The 6,251-nt window shown below is 50.5% G+C and overlaps 1 protein-coding gene across 3 annotated transcripts in view; it reads left to right on the top strand.

The window, feature by feature from the left end:
* The window catches only part of CENPP (centromere protein P), a 232,200-nt gene that overhangs the window by 140,021 nt on the left and 85,928 nt on the right, over window positions 1–6,251 (top strand). The window lies entirely within an intron of this gene.

Genomic DNA, 6,251 nt, shown 5'->3' with positions numbered 1-6,251 from the left:
TTCTGAAGAAAAAAAAAGAGAGTTTAATAATGCATGGCTGCTGGCCATTCAAAGTGCAGTCAAAGTCATTCAAGAAATACCTGATCTGAAAATATACTTTTTGAAATTCTTAAATGAACGAACGAATACTGACACATTTAAAAATCGCTCACCCTATATAGACTAGCACAATAGTTCCCGGCTTTGGTAAAAAAGTACCCACGAGATTGAAGGGTAAGCCCCAAGTCCAGGTATACCTGAGAAAGCAGCCGGGCTACTGTGCTCTGCTGGTGGCTGAAGCCATTGCATCAGGGCTACCGGTCAGGGTTCCCCTCGGAAGCTTCCGGCCCTGCCACAGGGACACGGGGTGACGCGGCCCAGGCCCCGCTGCGCTGCGGCGCAGACCGACCCACGGACCCAGGGACGCCAGCTTGCGCCGTCCCTAGGAGACCACCAGCCGTCACCATGCACCTTCCGGGACACGTGGGAGCAGGAGGGCAGCCTCCCCTGAGAAGAACGGCGGGCATCGTTGGCACACCGTTACCTCTCACCCCTGCGACAGCGTCCGGTTCCCACGGCGGCCAGGGCCTCTTCCTTCCGGGGAGGACGCGTCTCTGTCTGCGGGAAAGACCCACCGGGTCCGGCGCTGGCTGGCTGGCTGCCGGGAGCATCCCGACACGTGGACGCGCACAGTGCCTCCCGCGGGCACGCAGGGCCGGCTCTCCCACCCCGTCCCCCGGGGAGCTGGCTCCTGGGACCGTGAGGCAGCCGGGCCGGGCCGGCGTGCGGGGTCTGGGAGCAGCGGGCCCCACGTGCGGGCGTCTGCCGCGTGTGGCTCAAGCGCGCGGCCGCACAGGGACGGGGTGGAAGCCGACGGCGTTTGTTCTCCCGAGTTCGGAGCAGCGGCTCCACGCGGGAAGCCCCTGGGCACGGCGGTTGGTCCCGCGCGCTGTCTTGTCTCGTTCTGCAGCTGTAACGGGTGTGTGCCTGGATACTCGCGTCGGTCCCGTCGCACACGTGGAGCCCCGAGGCTTCCTCAGAGGACGCCGCTCACTCTCGGGGCCGGCTTTCCTCCCCTCGCGCGGGGTTTTCGAGGTCCAGCCGGGTCGCCGTAGTTCCGGATCGTGCGGTGGTCGACGTGTGAACGTGCCACCCGCCGCAGGTCACGGGACGTTCAAGGGCGGCGCACCGAAGAACGTGGAGTGGCCGGAACCTGTCGTGTGAAGCTCGTGTGTACATGTTTTGTGTGGAACTGCTGTACTCACACTCACGAGGTTTCCTCCGCTCGGACGGGCCGAGCTTCGCCAGCGCGTGGCAGCCCTTCTCCCCGCGGGCCGCGCGCACCCCCTCTACCCGTGTCCGCTCGTGGGCCCTGGCCCTGCCTCCTCTCGAGAGCGGAGCGCTCCCTGCAGCGCCGCTCGTGTAACGGTGCAGTAGCGCCTCCCCCTCTTGTCCCCGCCGCGGGCCGGGCCCTTTCTTCCTCCAGCACCTCACTTTCATCTTCCGTCCAAAGGCCCGGGAGTGGTCCCGGGGACCAATGTCCCTGGCCCTGCAGACGCTTCCCCCACCTGAAAGGAGGCCCGCAGACACCGTGTGGGAAGGAGCTGCGGAGCCTCTCCATGGCCTTGCTGGCCGTAGCTCCAGATACAGCAGTGGGCCTCCTCTGCCCCACGGCGTCGTGAGGAGGGAGCCCGCCGCTTGGGGTCCTGTAGGGTCCTATGCAGGGGACCTCCTGTTTTTCTGCACTTTTGTTCGTTATCTTTAAAAATTTTTTTAACGTTTATTTGTTTTTGAGAGAGAAAGGCAATGTGAGCGGGAGAGGGGCAGAGAGAGGGAGACACAGACTCTGAAGCAGGCTCCAGACTCTGAGCTGTCAACACAGAGCCTGATGCAGGGGTCGAACTTGCAAATGGAGAGATCGTGACCTGAGCCGAAGTTGGAGCTTAACTGACTGAGCCACCCAGGCGCCTCTCGGTTCTGGCATTTTATGAACAGAAAGACTGATTTACACAAAAAAAACCTTCATAGATGTCTTGCATAGCCCAATATATTCCAACCATGGTGAAAATAAAAATGGATTGCTTAAGCCACACTTGCATCTGATTTGTAAGGCCCCTTCCCCTAGTCTCCTCCTAGTTTGGAAATGGAGAGCAGGGGTCACTGTCCCAACACAAAAGAACCAGAAGGGCCTTGGGAATCACCTCCTGCAAATTAGGAATGAAGTGGGTGGGAAGAGAGTGTCTGTGGCCTCATAAGACGCCTTCCCAAGCTCAGGAATCACTAGGCGGTCGGGCTGTGCAATGTCTGTCCCAGGGCATTTGGGCTCCGTGCCTGCCGAGTGCCATCGAGAGGATTGTGGAGCCCCTCGCATGGCCCATCGCTCCTTCCACCGGATGGTGTACGTGCTGTGAAGAAGGGCAGGAGGGAGTTGTGGGGAAGCCCCAAGGCATGTGAGGGGCTTGCCTGGCAAGGACGGTTGTGGGAAAGTTCTGGGCTGTCAGACTCGGTAGTGTAAACAGTGCATGCTCTTCCTGCATAACCTGGAGGTCATGTAGGGGAGGCACTCAGGGCAGACTGGGCTCTGTGGTTTGTGACTAACTACTTACACTGCAGGTCATGACCCGTGGACAGTATTCATCCTGCAGATGTGTTTTGTTTGGAGCATATGGTATTTTTAAAAAACAGGAAATTTTATGTCAAAGTCCAAATTTATAGCATATCCCAAGAAGTCAGCCTGACAAAGCTGGCCCTGGCGTCCTGTGCGGTTGCAGCGATTGGCTGAGCTGGTGGCAGCAGCCTCCTTCCCATGGGCTCCTGGTCCCTGGTTCCAGGCTGCCCTCCCTGCTCTGCCCGCAGTGCTGGTGAGCTTCTGCCCTCAGCCCAGTGGAGGGTTCCCTCCAAAAATGAGTTAATGACATAAATTGTCATTTAAAATGAATTGATATGAATTTATGAAGACTGAAAGACTTACGACAGTAAGTTTATAGTATTGTGTGGGTGTCATGTATTTTTAAATAATGCCTCAAAAGTTAGTTTGCTTTGAGGATGGGTACAAGTAATAGTTCTGTTTTAAATAAACTTTCTAGCTCTTTCCACTGAGAAGACCTGAAGGCTCACACATCTGACTTCCAGATCTGTGTTTCTAAGAACCATTTCCCACTAGAAGGACCAACGCTCCTGGGGGAACTGACAAGTAATAGGTTAGGGCCAGAGGAGGCGCGAGATGTGCCAGAAACCTCTCATACCAGTCAGCACCAGAGTGTGCAGAAGTCACCATGGATGTGGACGGAACGCGGCAGCCAGTGTGAGGATACAGTGTGAGCGTCTTACAAAGAACAAGGGTGGCAGTGGAGTATAGCATGTCAAATGCAAAATCCTTTTTGTGATAACAGAGGAAAGAGAATCAAAAGGGACAGGGCTTTTCCTGTAGAAGAATGCCAGCTGAGCCGTCCAGAAGGGACCAGAGCTGGAGAGTTACCATGTGCGGATACTTCCGGTGTGCTGATTTAGGCAAAGGTAGTCACTTGGAAGCTCAGACCACTAAGTAGAGGGTCACTGGATGGCAAATATTCAGAGACCCAAAATCTTACCTTATAGATGATTGCTAGTTACCAGAGGAAGAATGTACCACCTGAACCAAACGTCTCAGCATCACCAGTAATAGGCTAGCCACCATTTTGTGCTTCCTGATATGTTGCAAAAGGAAGTATGTGACATCACCTACATGGGATTCTTGCCAGGCATGTTTTACCAAATCTAATCAGACAAATGCAAATTAGGGGACGTTTTGCAAGATAGCTGTCTGGGGCCCTTCCAAACAATGAAGATTGAGACTCTCCTAAGGTCTCACGGGAGACATAAACTGTCATTTAAAATTAATTGATATGAATTCATGAAAACTGAAAGACTTATGACAGTAAGTTTATAATATTGTGTGAGTGTCACGTATTTTTAAATGCCTCAAAAGTCAGTTTGCTTTGAGGAATGGGTACAAGTAACAGTTTTAAATAAACTTTCTGAGACTGAAGAAGTCTGCGTGTAAACTCTAATTCAGACACACTGCCTCTTAGGGCATTGTCGGGACATGCCAAAATGTCTGAACATGGGGAAATCCGAATATGGGCTGTATGGGAGACAGTACTGAGTCAGTTACATTTCCTGGGTTTGGTGATGTGAGCACATGTGATTGTCGTGCCACGGGCTCGTCAGGCCTGTCCATGTTCTCAGGAGTCCCCTCCTCAAGTCCCGGTGACAGTGCTGTGACACTTGCAGCCTGCACATGGATGGTCCAGCTGGACAAATGTGGACACAGGAGGGGGGAAGAGATGAAATGACCAGACAAAATGACAATTGGTGAATGTAGGTGAAGCATGTGGAGATCTTCACTGTATACTTTCAACTTTTCTGTGGCTTTTAAAAATATTGCTAAATAATTGGGGGGGGGAGGGGAACGTGTTTTGTCTTAATTTTAACTGATTTGTCCTTACCTCTACTGAAATATTTACATGTAAAGCTTTAAGTTAATTAAGCTGTTACCCTAGGGTTTCTTAACCAGGGGTTGTGAATCCCTGGAGGAGTGGGGAAGGCTGTATGAATCTCTTGATACATGTAAAGTGTTAGTAGATGAGTGTTTTTCTACACAGAGGCCCATTATATCCTCTCAGGGGTCCATCCTTCAAATAATTAAGAACTATTTCCCTAGAATTAGTATTTCAGACATTATAAATTTGGTAATTGTGAACATAATTCTCAACTTATGGAAAACAAATCAACCTTTAGCACATTCCAACTTCTGAAAAGATTTGCTTCTATCAGTTGATAGTTTAATGTAAGTTTATTTGACCACAGAGACTCTGTTACTTAGAAACACACCATGACATTTCAATAGCATGATGCATTCCTTTTGTGTTCCAAACTAATACGTGTTCAGTGCAATCACATGTTATTTTTAATACAGTCTGCTTTCCCTTGTGTGGATTCACATTCTTCACATTTTGTGTAAAGGAAAAAATATGCTCAACTCAAAGTTTTGATTGTATCCATTTTCATGTAGAGAGAGAAAATGCGACTTCAAAGAAGAAATACTCATGCCTTTATTTTTCAGTTGTGTAATCACTAAGGCCTATTTACAGAGTTAGAAACATTCACTTCTTTGCAAATAACAGTGTGTGACAGAACCAGATTCCACCGTGGTTTACAGCCTCCACTCTTGCTGTTTGACATGTCAAGGCAGAGACATGTGAGTAACATGTAAGAATGTGCTGAAGCATTCAGGCACGTGAGCTCACGTGTGTGCTCACACACGCCTGCCCTGTTGACTATAGACCCCAGTTCCTCTGAAGATCCTCTACAGAGGGTCTGTTGGATCAGGTTCCGTCGGGGCTGTTATTCACAGGGACAGTCATGAAATTCACTCCCCAGAAGAACCATCTGCCCAGGGCCTCTGCACCCAGCTGAGGGATGGGAAGGCCAAGGCTTGCAGGCAGACTCTTACTCTGTCCTTACAGACCCACTCCTGGGTCATCTCTGAGGTCAGAATCTTAACTGCTGGACAGGTTTATTGATCACATACTCTTACAGTTTGGCTGGCTATTTTAAATAGGTTTTTCCTCATTTCAGGTGTTATAAGTAATCACAGTGAGTTACATTTATAAGTCAGGCTTAACTCTTCTTATAATCAGGATTTTTTTCAAGTCATTTTCTAAATTACTCCATCTGTGATGAGAAGTAGTTTGGACTCTGTGCAGAGTCCAACACTCGCTGTGTGTTTATGGAGACTCCAGCTGAGCACACCCTATGCTGGTGTCTGTATGATGCTGTTCTGTATGATGGGTGTGAGCAGAGGCTCCCAGCGTCCCTCTGGAGCCTAGCCCTCAACAGAGCATTTGCTGACCCCTTGCCCAGAGTAAGATGCCCACTCCTTTTCCCACTATATTTCACAATCTAAGGAATCGGTTACCTTGAATAATTAATGTCTGCTATATTAAGAGGCCAGGCAGCCTTGAGCAAGTCACTGAACCTCTGTGCCTGCTGGTCTCATGACACCTACCAGTGAAGGAACGGATGCTCAGCTTCTCTGATGTCTAACCTGCGCCTAGCGTGGCAATGGATGGCACCTCATTTAACCTTCCCAGCAGCTTTGGGAAGTAGATGTTGTTCCCCGCAATTTCATGGGTGAGGAGACTGGAAATCAGAGTCTGAGTAACAGGATCAAGTCCACAGCTCATAAGGACTCCAGGTCAGAACCACAGTACTTGTTCTGGATTTTCAAC

This window comes from Herpailurus yagouaroundi, unplaced genomic scaffold (assembly GCF_014898765.1).
Source record: "Herpailurus yagouaroundi ecotype Mexico unplaced genomic scaffold, PumYag 199, whole genome shotgun sequence".
Taxonomy (NCBI): domain Eukaryota; kingdom Metazoa; phylum Chordata; class Mammalia; order Carnivora; family Felidae; genus Herpailurus; species Herpailurus yagouaroundi.
This window is presented reverse-complemented; position numbering and strand designations above follow the sequence as displayed.